The sequence below is a fragment of the Meles meles genome, chromosome 13 (genome assembly GCF_922984935.1).
Source record: "Meles meles chromosome 13, mMelMel3.1 paternal haplotype, whole genome shotgun sequence".
Classification (NCBI taxonomy): Eukaryota; Metazoa; Chordata; class Mammalia; order Carnivora; family Mustelidae; genus Meles; species Meles meles.
In genome coordinates, this window is record NC_060078.1 from 80,173,178 (window position 1) to 80,185,866 (window position 12,689).

The window sequence follows — 12,689 nt, forward strand, 5'->3', positions numbered from 1 at the left end:
ACAGCTATATATAACATAGCAGCATTAGTCATAAGATGCCAAAGATGGAGACAATGTCCATAAAAATGTCTATAGAATGTGATCCATCCATGGAATACGATTCGGCCATCGAAAGGACAAATACGATTCAGCCATCGAAAGGACAGCAGTACGGAGGGATACACCACCACACGGGTCAACGATGGTGAGTGCAAGAAGCCAGCCACAAAAAACACAGGTTATACAATTCCAGTCACACAAAAGTCCAGAAGAGAGAAACTGAGAGAGACAGAAAGTAGATTCCTCCCTGCTCTGGGCTGCGGGGCGGGGCGGGGCGCTGAGCCTGAGCACGGAGGGGGCTGAGAACTAACGGGTCCAGGCTTTCCATCTGAGTTGATGAAATGTTCCGAAACTAAATGTGGTGCTGCTTGCACATATCTGTAAATATACTCAAAACTACGGAATTATATACTTTGAATGGGTGGATTTAATTTAAACGTGTGGTATGCGAACGACATCTCAATAAAGCCATTTAAAAAAAGAATAGGTTGAATGGACCAGAAAAGAGTCTGTTGCGTAATTTTTAAAAATAAATCAGATGAGAACTTTGTAAGATAAATACACACACGCGCGCGCGCATGCACACACATCCACACGCACGTGCACACACACCCCCTCCCGAAAGAGTTCCGCGGCTTCGCGGCTGCTCCAAAAGGTACAGAGCTGATTTTCAGTGGGCAACTCTCCTTCTTCCATAAACCGAAAACACTGCTGACTCAAACGTGGGCAGGCCTGCATTTTTTTCTACCCATTTGTTTCAGTTCTAACGGCCAAGAGCAAATTTCCTTTCCACCACCCAAATGGCAACCGAGATTTCACCTAGCTTTTAGTACAGCATTTTTATTCTCGGAGCCAAATTTTGTCCCACGTAAAGGATCCGTGGGTTTGCCACAGTCCACCTGTGGGCAGGTGGGGGGGGTTGCTCTGCCTGGAAGGTACTTGTGAGGAGGTCACATCGAGCACCCACTCTTGCCTCCCGTCCAGCCCTCCGCACCTCGCTTCTCGCGGAGACAGCTGCAGTGAGTACAAACAGCTTTCTAAAGTTAAGACGACACAAATATCAGGCTGCTCCCGCTCTCATTAATCAGAGCGTCCCCTCTTCCTCTTATTTATCCCAACTGATAACGTGCTGAGGCAAGTTCAACATGTCCTAAAAGCAACTACTTCCTCTGACTTTCGGAACAGTGCCCTTGGATTACTGGCCCATGATGGGGCTGCACAGGGCCATCCCAGGATCATATGATCTTTATTAAGAACTGTGACAGAGAATCAGGGAGGGTCGCATCACGGTGGGTCAGGCTGAAGATGACCGCAGAAAGGGCCACCGTGAGTTTCCCACAGTACAAGAACACCCCGACGTACAGGAGAAAGTCCTTCCTACGGGCTCACTGTTTCTAAGTCTGGACAATAAGGAATGGGATAAAGGGATAAGGAATGTTCACGGATGGGTCAAAGTTAAGAGCCAACTGGATGGCCCATCGGGGCAGTGTGGGGGCTTGAATCCCAGCTCTGCATGCCTCTCCCCTCAGACTGCCGCCCTCCCTCACTTCCACCCTCAAGTGGGGCTCAGCATCCAGGGAGCCCAAGAAAGGAAAAGTTCCAAGCCACAGGGATGCCTGACATTCCTATAATCAGGATGCTAAGCCCCTTGCAAGGTGGAGATGGGGAAGGCAAGACAGAGGATTTCTGTTCCCTCAGCCAGGTCCGGAGCTAAGGTAACAGGTGCCGTGTCCAAGAAGGAGGGGGCCTCACCCAAGGGAAAGACGCTGGTTGGCTGGGAAGCAGAAACAAACGGACCCTGGCACCAGGGAACCGGGGGCCAGGAATGCCCATGCCCCCTTCTCCTCCATCCTCCACCCCGTGACAATGGAATAGTGGGGGTCAAACCTAGATTTGGGCTGGCCTATTGCCCAGCTGGCTGTTGCTAACAGGCCATTTGACCTCTACTTCTCCATTTGTTGAGACTCTGGGAGACAGGGTTTCCATCCAGGGCTGCCCCAGAGGGTTTGGAGAATAACTCCCCTCACCCTCCAACACACACACACACACACACACACACACACACACACACACACACCCCACCAGGAACAAAGGTCCTGGCCCAGCCCAACCGCAGCCCCCATCCTCTCACCCGGGAGAAGAGGGCAGAGACCAGCTAAGTGGTAATACTCTGTCTCCAGCAAGACTCTGACAAAGCACGGCTGTTCTTCCCAGTAAAATGAGAAAGCCAAACTGCCCCAAGAATCTAGTAGAAGATAATATTCTTCAGAGTTCAACCGTGAACCAGAAATGAGAACTTCCCGCTTCCTCCACCAGACCACAGAATGGACACCAAGCCCCCATTCTTCTCCACATCGTCCTAAAGCAACAGCAGTTCCGAAATCCAGCGTCTGGTTATGGGACCCAGAGTGAGCCAGCTGCAGCCACCCCCCACCTGGCTGTCGGGGAACCTGAGGACAGAGCAGCCACAGACGATCTCATGGGACCTGGGCCAACACTCGGTCATCCTCAGAGTGGTGGCGGCGGAACAGACAGCATGATCTGAAATGGACACTGGGAAGCACCAGCCCTGGGTCCCGGTTCCCCAGGGCAACCCCGCTCTCTTAAAATCCTGGAGATCCCTTACGTGCACGAGCAAATATGGTCTTCTGTGCGTACGTTTGGAAGACTTCTTATATAAACAGGTTCACAAATCAGAGGAAATAATCCTCTGTAGACCAATAGTCTGATCTGGGGTTTGGAAATTATGGTCCCAATAAATATACGCCAGGATATACTTTATATTTTTAATGCAAATATTTACATTCCAAACAAAGGCGCACGGAACGTAAAGAGAAGCTATTTATGCCAGCTATAAGAAACACTAACAGCCCCCACATTGCTTCCCTGAGTAGATGGCTCCTGTTTATATTTCTGAAACACCAACCGAATTTCCCTAACACTTCTCCCCAAGACTCTCAACACACACACGAAAAAGTGTTTAATGGCCCAAAACCTAATGCCGGGAAATCCAAGGTTATTACATTAGGCCTTGACTCCTTCAAAAATTTGGTGGCAAGCATTAACTCCTGTTACCTTGCTACCAAATTGGGGGGATTCTTTTATGTCTTCTGGGTGCACACCCAGGGGCCCACGTAAAGTCCATAACAGTCCAGGAAAAATGGGCTTTTGAAAGAATCCTTTTAAATTGACGCATCCCTTCAAGAAACGGCAGTCTCTCCCAACTCTGTGTGGGCCTAGCTAGGAGTGGGGCCTCCCAGACACCCCCCTGGAGAGGCTCACCGGGCTGGGGCAGGCCGACCGCACCCAGGACACTAGTGGGATGAGTTCAAGGCTGAGCTCAGCAGGGTAGAATGCAGAAGCTCAGAGGAGGAAAGGAACACTTGGATGGGGGAGAGAGGGACACAGGGGAGATGAGGCAGACACAGGATGCGTTACCGGCAAAGGTTTCCTGAAGGTGATGGGGGCCACAGGGCCCCACGGGGGTACCAAGAGGAGGCAGACAGGGTTCTCGCGGCTGGGCGCTTGGTCAGCCCACACTTCCATTCCGGGTGAACGACCTTCCAGTTAGATGCAGCCATGGGGTCCGCGGCTAATCTTTATCTCACTGTGGCGATCCCTCCCGGACGCTGCAGAAAACAGCACAGAGCTGACAGGCCTTGCTGCCTAACCTCAATGCCCCCCGCCCTGTCCTCACGGGCCCCATAGGCCACAACCACCACCAAGGGCCAGGTCCTGGGCTCAGCACTTCCTATTTGCTGGCAGCAAGGGACTCTTCTGGCCCCTCCTGGTGTTTCCTTCCACGTGGGGAGCTCTCTGCCTGTGTGTCTCCACCTGGTGGTGTCCACACTGTCCCAGAAGTGTGGAAGGCAGACCCGGACGTGAGGACCCCAGTCACACCTTTTCCCACCCAGAGGCGGCATTGCACCTGCTGGCTCCCCGTGCAGGAGGAAAGCTGCACCTTTCCCGATCTGCCTGTGCCTAGGGAGGTGGGGGGTTGGGGGACCGTTGGCCCAAGTGGCCAGTGCTCTCCAGTTCAGGACTGCTGCCCATTTGCCCACCAGTTCGGCCACCTTCTCCAACATCTGTTTCACTCGGAGACAAATGCCACGTTTTTAACTCCACCCATCTTCCTCCTCCCCCCTCTCTCTCCCCAGAGGTCTCAGAACTCCTGTGCTACCAACCTGGGGATTCTTTCATGCCAGGAAAAGAGGCTCAACTTGGGGAGACCCCTTGAGCCCTTTGTACGACTCCTAGTACTCAAAACACAACACAACGTAGCAATTATTAATCCCTTTTATCGATGAGCAAATTGAGGCACAAGGTCAAGCCCCTTGCCCGGGGTCACAGTAATGGAACAAAGATACAGAGGAGGGAGTCCTGCCCTGGTCAGTGTGGTGCCAGGGCTTGCCCACCACCTGCACTGTCCCCCTCCAAGGGCCTCCAAGGGATTCACCACCCAGGCTAAGAGAACGTCTGCGCGGAGGCACCAAACTCTTGGTTCACTGCAAATATGAAGGAGCTGGTTGAACGTGTCACGGGGGGCAGAAAGGGCTACCCTTCCAGCAAGGGGAGGACACAATAATCCACCTTCCCAGACCTCTCAGAATCTGGAATGCAGGCCCCAAGCTCACTGCAAAGGTGCCACAGGCCCAGGGTCTTGGGAGAGGTCCCTGCAAGGGAGAGCCAGGGCTGCCCTGGGAGAGACCAAATCACGAGCCCTCGGGGCCTTGCTTACCTGTACCCAGATCACCACTGACATTCCTGCCACAGGGAGCAAGTGGATGGGTAGGGGCACACTTCACTGCAAGAGAAACTGTGGAACAACCAGGTTCCAGCACATTGCAGGAGAAAATATTTGCGCCTGGTCTGCATCTAATCATTTGCCCATGTTGGGGTATTTTCCAGGCACCTGGGTGACTAGGCTGCCTGCTTCAATATTTTCATCACAAACACAATTCTGGAAAGCGTCCAAGTTTCCATTATAATGACACCCTGCTCCTGCTTCTGAGGATCTGCCAACCTCACTTTCTTCCGAGACCCGAAAGGCCTGGACCAGGATGGCTTCTAGAAATGTAATACGGGTGTCGGGGAGAGCGCCTGCCCCAGCAAGGGGGCCCCGGCAAGCCTGCTCAGGACTCCTTTAAGCCTAGAGGGGGCTTCAAGATGTTAACACTGAAAAGCAAGCTACCCCAGCACGTTTCCGGTGACACCCGCCCGACCTGCCCCCTGCTTCATTGTGACAAGTGGGAACACAGCCGAACGGATCCGCGGTCTGCCCACGGTGTGAGCTCAAAGGGTCGGAAAGCAGCTATTTATCCGGCCCGTCCTCACACGCATTAAGAAACAGCCCCAGGAGGGGAAGCAAACCACCAAAGGAAACCCGAATAGGATCTAGCTGTCCCGGGGCTCCTGGCCTTACGAGGCATCAGAGAAGCCCTCGGAGGTAGAATTTGCTAGAAATCATGCCCCGCCCCCCAGAAAGAGACAGATCTACCGTCTTCATCCAGAGCTGTACGTGCAACTTGAGGGAGACGGACACATTCTCTGTGCCTGGTTATGAGCTCTAGAGCTTGAGAATGCCCCAGGAGCCGAAGTCTCTGAGTGCCTCCTACGTGCTAGGCGCCGCTCCAAGCACCTGGCAGGTGTCAACGCACGCACAGGACGGCAGCCATCAGGCCAGGGCATGAAGGCCAAGCTCAGAGCCGCTACCCAGGTCCTGCCATGCTCTCAGCAGCCTTACGTAACCAACTTGCGTAAGCGCTGCCTCGCCCCGTAACTGGGTGCATGGGGCTGAGTGCTGCCTTGGGGCTGAGTGCTGCCTCTCCGCCCCGTGCACCTGGCCCGGGGCCCACACCTGGGGCCGAGTGCTGCCTCTCCGCCCCGTGCACCTGGCCCGGGGCCCACACCTGAGGTCATGCCTCCAGGCTGTACATCGCTGCCAGGGATGAAAGCGACACGGCTCGAGGTTCCTTCGCGCCCCCTTGGAAACAAGCCGAGACCAAGAACCTGCTTTCCATGGCCACCTCCCCCTAACTTAACCGCTCACTGATTCACACCCGCCTTCCCCTTCTGGGGAAGCCACAACTGTTCGTCTCCAACCCTCTCCTTTCCCTCCTTCCTCACTATCATTTTTTCATCCTTCCTCCCATACAACTCGATGCCTGAAAACTTGGTCTGTGTCATCTCCGACAGGCTCCCCACCCTCTAACTGAGACAAAGACCTGCCCGACCTGCCTGGCACAGGGCCAGCTGGGAACCAGTAGGGACCCAGCCAATAACAGCTGTCGTGACCAAATGTCTCCCTCCCCAATCCCCATAGGTTAAAAAAAAAATCTGTATTGGCCCAAATCAACACAAAACCTTTACTCTTCTTCCCAGCTATCTAGATGGGATACACTAACTAGGTAATAGCCACCTTTAGGCTTTGTTTCATGCTGTGAAAACACGGGTCATCTTCTCCCCAGACCCTGCCGTAAAGGAAGGAAATCAGACCTTAGCACTTGAGAACAATAAAGAAATACACCGTGCACGTCAAAACATCCCGTCTCCCAAACACCTGGCTGGCTGAGTGAGAACACAATCCCCGGCTTCACACGACGGAACAAAATACTCATGGAAGTCAGCGAACATCACTCCCGAGCCTCCCAACACACAGACCGGAAGGGAGGACCAGTGGCGTTATTCTCCACAATGACGGAAAGCATCGCTTCTAGACGGCACACGACTAAGGAGGTGCCCGCTGCTCGCGTAAGGGATACTCCCGTGCCAGCTACTACTTTTAAACACAGTTTCCAGTCATAGAATTTAAGAAAATTCCTCTCGCCGACACATGGTTGCAAACGGCATCTTTGCCATCCTGGACCTACTGAGGCCCGGGCAGCAACGGGCTGGGGTCCAAACGAGAGGGCAGGAAAAGTGAGAGCTGCCTACAAGGACTGTACGCGCCCCCGGGAGCCTCCGAGAGGCTCCAGCACAGCACGTGGGATAAGAGGGCAGGCCCCGGCGGCTGCAGATCGGCGACCCAGGCAGACTTTCCACTTGCAGGATGTGTGACCTTGGGCAAGTCACCCAACTGCTCTGAGCCTCAATTTCCGCATCTGTTAAGAGGAGACTCCTCCCCAACAACCCACCCCCTCCAGCACTTGACAATCTGACAAGCTGGTACAGGCATTTCTGTCTGCTCTCCTCCTGCAAGGGCCGCGACTAGGCCTGTCTTATCACTGTACCATCCCCAGATGCTCCACCACGGGATCTGTTTGGTCAGTGAAATTATACGAGAAGTTGGAGCACAGGGTCTCCTTCCACGTGAAGGGAATTCATCAAGTAGCTACTGACTGACTGCACGACTCACAAGCACGGGAAGGAGCCTGGCACGGGGCTGCAGGCATGTGGGCACCCGCCAATTCTTAGTCCCTGAGCCCTTGGGGGTGTGAGCCATGTGTCCTATGATGTGTCCCATCGCCCTGACCATGGGACACTCCTCCCATTAATACAGAACAGGGCCAGATGTCAAGCTTCAAGCCTCCTGGCGCTGCAACCCCCAAACCTTTTACTCCACTTCTAGAACTGGAGCCCACACTTGAATATCCATGCTTGAGAATTCTCTTGAAAATTAACAAGACCGGCAAGTCCGTTTTTCTCTGATGGGCTGAGGCTGAGTCAAAGTTGCCCCTTACATGTGGGGCATGGGTTCGCCCATTCAGGGTACCTCCAGAATTTCGCTCCCCTCCCTCTCTCCCCCTACCCTTGCAAGGGCAATTTCTGGCTGGGCCCTAGACAGCCTTGGCCAGCCACAGTCTAATCACAACCCAGTACTAATCTAAAGCTTCTTACAGCGCAGGTTCAAAGGGCCTGGGGTTCCCATGGCCCAGCTGGTTAACTTAGAGTTTTTTTTAATGCTCTTCCCCCAACACCAAATAATCACAATTCACTTCCCAGCCTCTCCTGCAGACACTGCCTCTTCTAGATGCGGAGATTTATCTTCTCACTTTCTGGCATTGGAAAACCAAATGCCTCTCCTCTCCTGGCCAGGGCCAGCAGCAACAGAGGAGAGAAGGGTACAGAAAGCAGCCCAGAAAGACACCACAGTGACAGTGCTGGGATCCCCGGCCAACACCATGGTTCAGGCGTCACAAGCTCTAGTCATCAAAGAAAAGCAAGGCCTAGGTGTAACCCACTCTGGACAGACCTGCTCCCTGACCCCCCCCCCCATCCTGGATGAATTAATGCTGCTTGCTTCAGCCCCAAGCCAGCTCACTGCAGTCATGCAATGATCTGAAAAGACAGACAGTGTTGAATTTCCTTCCCAGGGCCCTTAGAGAAGGTTCTCCTGGGGAGCTAGACCTTGAAGGGAAGGCCAGACCTGCAGCTCCACTTCTGGCTCGAATACACACTGAGGAGACCAGGAAGAAGCAAGAAGAACATTTTCCTGACAATCTTCCACGAAGTGTTGTAGAGAAAAACTTACTTGACTTAAAAAACAAACAAACAACCTACCTAATAAAAATATTTTTATTCACATGATAATTTAAGCAAGATCATATATGACTGGTACACATTTAGGTACCAATTAAAACATCCTGATTCAGCATGCAGTTTGTAAAATTAATAAGTACCATGTTCTGTAAGGGAGGATTCCTGATTTTGCAAGGTGGTTGGGGGGGGAGGCAGGAAAGCTCGGATGGAGAGCCGTGTGGGAAGGTCCTAGAGGAACTTCGGGCCAACCTCAGTTTTCTCCCGGGCCCGGCTGGGGATGCAGATGCCCTCAAGGTGGCTTTCTGCTCCGCAGCTGATAAAAAAGGCGGGGAGGCACTACAGAGGAGCCTAGAACCACAGCCCCCTGCTCAATTTCACTGAACGGCGCGCCAAATGCCTTCGCGGGGCGTCCAGGGGCTTCCTGAGAAAACCACTTCATTCCCCAAACTCCGTGCCATTAGCTCCCCGGGGTACGCCGGGAACGGGAAAATGCCCCCTGCCCCCCAGGAGCCAGCCTCAGCCCCAGCCTTGCTGCCTGCTTCTCGAACCTCCCTCCGCGAGGCGCAGACATCCAGCCGCCAACAGCCGGCAACCGAGCCCAGTCTTCAGTGTCTCCGCGGGCCTCTCCAGTAGGGAGGGCCGAGCCAGGGCGCGGGGCGGGCGAGCAACGTGGGCACCAGGGCCGCGACGGGGCGGCCCAGCAGCCGCGCCCAGGACCCAGGCAGCTCCGAATCCTAAACACACACGCACACACGCGCGCGCACGCCGGCCAATCCATTAGCCCGGAGGAGTCGGAAGGCGCTTTCACAGCTCTTCATTCATTACCCAAAGGCGAGGTTTCCTTCACCCGGACGCCTCCATCCCGCCATCCCCGGGGACTCCAAGAGGGTCAATTGAGCCACGCGTCCTCGCCTCCCGCACACACACCCCGACCCCCTTGCGCTCCAGCACGATCGCCAGCGTCGCCCCCGCACCGGGGCCGCTGCCTCCCCAGCTCCCCACAGCTTCGCAGCCCAGCGGCCCCCACTTCCCGCAGCCGCCGCCGCGCCGCGCCGCTCAGACCTGCCGCGCTCTGCTCGCCGCGCCCAGCCGGCGGGGGACGCCACCGCCGAGAAGCGCCGGCAACTCCCGAGTCCCGCCGCCTCCGGAGCCGCGGCCCGCAGCTGGGCGGGAGCAGGGGCGGAGGGCCGAGAGGAAGGAGGAGGGGGCGGGGAGCAAAACTTCAGGCCGCTCTGGGCCCGGCCGCGGCCCCGTCTCCTCCCACGCCCGCCCCCTCTGTGTCCCCTCCCGGAACCGGGTCCCACAGGCGTCGGTGCCTGCCCCTGCCGCCCCCACCCCGCCTCCGCCATCCAACGCGGTCGCCGGACTGGAGCGGGAGGTCGGCAGGCGGCTCCCAGCCGGAGTCGGGGAGAGAGAAGCGGATGCCCGCTTACCTGCCCGGGGCTGCGCCTGGAAACTTCCCCGAAGTGCGCGGGGGAGCGAAGCATCTGGCTGGGGGAATTCCCGACCCCCCGCACCTCCCCCCAGCGCGCGCTCACTCGGTGAATGCACCGGTGTGTCTGTCCGTCCATCCTCCGCCTGCAGCTTCCAGAGCGGGGCGGCGTGGGGACGCCCCGATTCCGACTCCTGGGGCTGTTCCTCTCGGCAGCCGGCCCGCGCGTGCCCCGCGGCGTGCGCCCCCCGCCGGCATCCGGCTGTCCGCAGCGCCACCACCCCTTCTTCTGGTCCCCTGTCCCCGCGCTCCGGCTGCATTCTCTCGAGCCAGAGAGGGGGCATTCGAGCCCCGGCGCCGCCGCCGGGCAGCCCTTTCTGCGGGGGCCCTGGCGCACGGGGCGCCCGGAGGTGGTCGGGACCGGCGGCGAGAGGCCGCCTCCGCTGCTGGCCGCGGGGGGCCTCGGGGAGGCTGGGCCGAGGGACGCGGGGCTCAAACCTGCCTCGGCTCGGCGCGCTAGCAAGTTCATTGTCTGCCTGGGCCGCCGCCGCCGCCGCCTCCGCGCCGAGAGCGCCGCGGGGAGTGAGGCTGCGCGCAGCCTCCGCCGGCCCGGACTCCCTACGCCCAGCTCCGCCGCCGCCCGCGCTGCCCGGCCGGAACGCGGAGGGGCGCCGGAGCCCGGAGCCAGACCTCCACCCGCCGCTTCTCGCCGCCCCTACCCCGGCGCCTGGTACCCAACTTGTACCTGAGAAACCCGGGTCCAACCCTGGAGCCTCTGCGGCTCCGGCTCCGCGGGAGCGCGCCCAGCCCCGCGCCTCGAGCCCCGCATCCAGGGCGCGTCAACCTGACTCCCCGAGCGCAGGGAGGAAAAGTTTGGGAGTGACGTGCAGATGGCGAATGAAACCTCCGAGGAGAACCCTCCCCCCGCCCCATGTCGCGCTGACACACATCAGCTCGAGTCTGGAATGTGAGATCAAGGCGTGTGCGCCGCGCGGTGGGTTTGGTCCCCGCCCCCTCCCCTTCCAAGTAAACAAGGTTTGCGCGATGCGGTGATTGTAAATAGGAAGCAAACCGAAACCCCTAAAGTCTGCCAGTGACGCTCTGCCAGAGACATTTTTAGCGAACTTGGCGGTCTGCAGCCAGCCCATACATTGATATGCAAGGCCACGGCGCTGGTGGGTTCTGCGCCCTCTGTTGTGTTTTTGCAGCCCGCGAAGGCTCTGCCGGGCTCTTTGGCCAAGCCTGTTTGCTTCTGCGGGGCGGGGGAGGCTCCGCGGGACCCGGAGCCGTGCCGCAGTGGCCCGGAGGCGCCCGCTCCAGAAAACCACCTGGGCTGTCCGGGGCTAAGGAAATGACACCAGTGGTCCACTCCCTGCCCCTTGACCAAAGATACCAGCAGTTAAAGAAAAGACACTGGATTTTGGAAAACTCAGCTCAAGGGGCGCTTGGAGCACCAAGCCCAGCCTCTCAGGAAACGGGTCCAAGGGACAGAAAAAAAAAAATCTTTGTCTTCAATCACACAGCCTTTTGCCTGCCCATGTCCCCATGGCCTCCGTCCAGCATCCTCGTGCTTAGAGCAGCCAGAAGTGAAGCTGAAAGTGTTTCCTAAGTGCTGCAGACTGGTGGCCCTCTGCCGAGGGGGCTTCCTGAGCTCGCCTTTCCCCACTTTCCTCTGATTCTGAAAATCTGATCTATATTGCCCGGGGCTTCATCTCACTCCCCAGAAACCATAGCGTGCCCTGAGGTCGTAAACTTGCGCTCAGCATCCATGGCAACTAATGCAGAGGTCACAATCAGAGGATTATAACTGCAGATGGGAAGCTGGATGAGAAGGGAGTTCTTCAAAACTGTGTCTTGTTTTCCTGCAAAATAAATGCCCCTTACATAAAATCTACGAAGAAAGATTGATGCAAGAGACCAGCCTCCGAATCTCTGAGGGCATTGGTTTCTCCATGTAGACTCCGCTTGGTGACTTGTGTTCGTTATTATTTTTTTAAACAAAAACCTTTTTCTGAAAATACAATGAGGTGCTTTTTGCAGGGTTCACAATTCCCAATAGATGATGATGCCATTTTTCAAGGTCTTATACACGTTGTGGCTTTGGGGCTTATTTATTAGCTCCCAAGAAAAGCCTGCCTTTCAGTGAAGTTTATATACTCAAGTAATTGCATCGGGGGACACAGTGCAGGGTGCTGTTAAAGAGGGTTAGTTGTACAGGGAGGCCCTGGGCCAGGCAGCTGTCAGACCAGGGGGAGCAATGGGTTTAAACAAACACAGGGGAAGGTTCTATGGAAACACGGAGGAGGAAATCCCCTCCTGTAAGGCTCTGTGGAACATTATTCCACGGCCACACATACCTCGATCTTTCCTCTCCTCCCTCCAACTAAACACATGACCCCGTTATGGAGATGGCGCTGGGCCCACCCGGATCACTTTCAAATTCAGGTGTCAGAAATCACGGTTGACACGGAGCAAATTGTTTTTAAATAAAATCACGGTACCGCTTTGATATGCATTCCACCAGGGACTTTCCAAAGGTATTTATACACGTGCCTGAGATTAACTGGAGGGCAGTTTTCGCCCTCAACATTCATTTCACAAAATTACCCAAGAATTGCACGTTGCCTGTTATTCTGGAGGGTTGAGAGGGCACCCAAATGCCAGACGTGTGTGAATGAGCGGATGGATAGACAGTCGGTGTGTGAGAGACGCTGATGCCAACATGACCCCGGCAGCTAGT

At 56.1% G+C, this 12,689-nt stretch overlaps 1 protein-coding gene across 8 annotated transcripts in view; it reads right to left on the reverse strand.

Moving 5' to 3' along the window:
* CHST15 (carbohydrate sulfotransferase 15) overlaps positions 1–10,847 on the reverse strand; it is a 76,189-nt gene extending 65,342 nt beyond the window's left edge. For 3 of the 8 annotated variants that reach the window (XR_006821291.1, XR_006821290.1, XM_046027616.1), the window contains exon 1: positions 9,580–9,689. The gene's annotated coding sequence lies outside the window, so the exon portion shown is untranslated. Of the gene's footprint in view, positions 1–3,477; positions 3,698–9,579; positions 9,690–9,950; positions 9,993–10,055; positions 10,124–10,694 lie in introns of those variants that run through there. The other 5 variants (XM_046027618.1, XM_046027617.1, XM_046027622.1 and 2 more) reach the window with 5 other exon arrangements.
* Between the last annotated feature and the right edge of the window lie 1,842 nt (positions 10,848–12,689).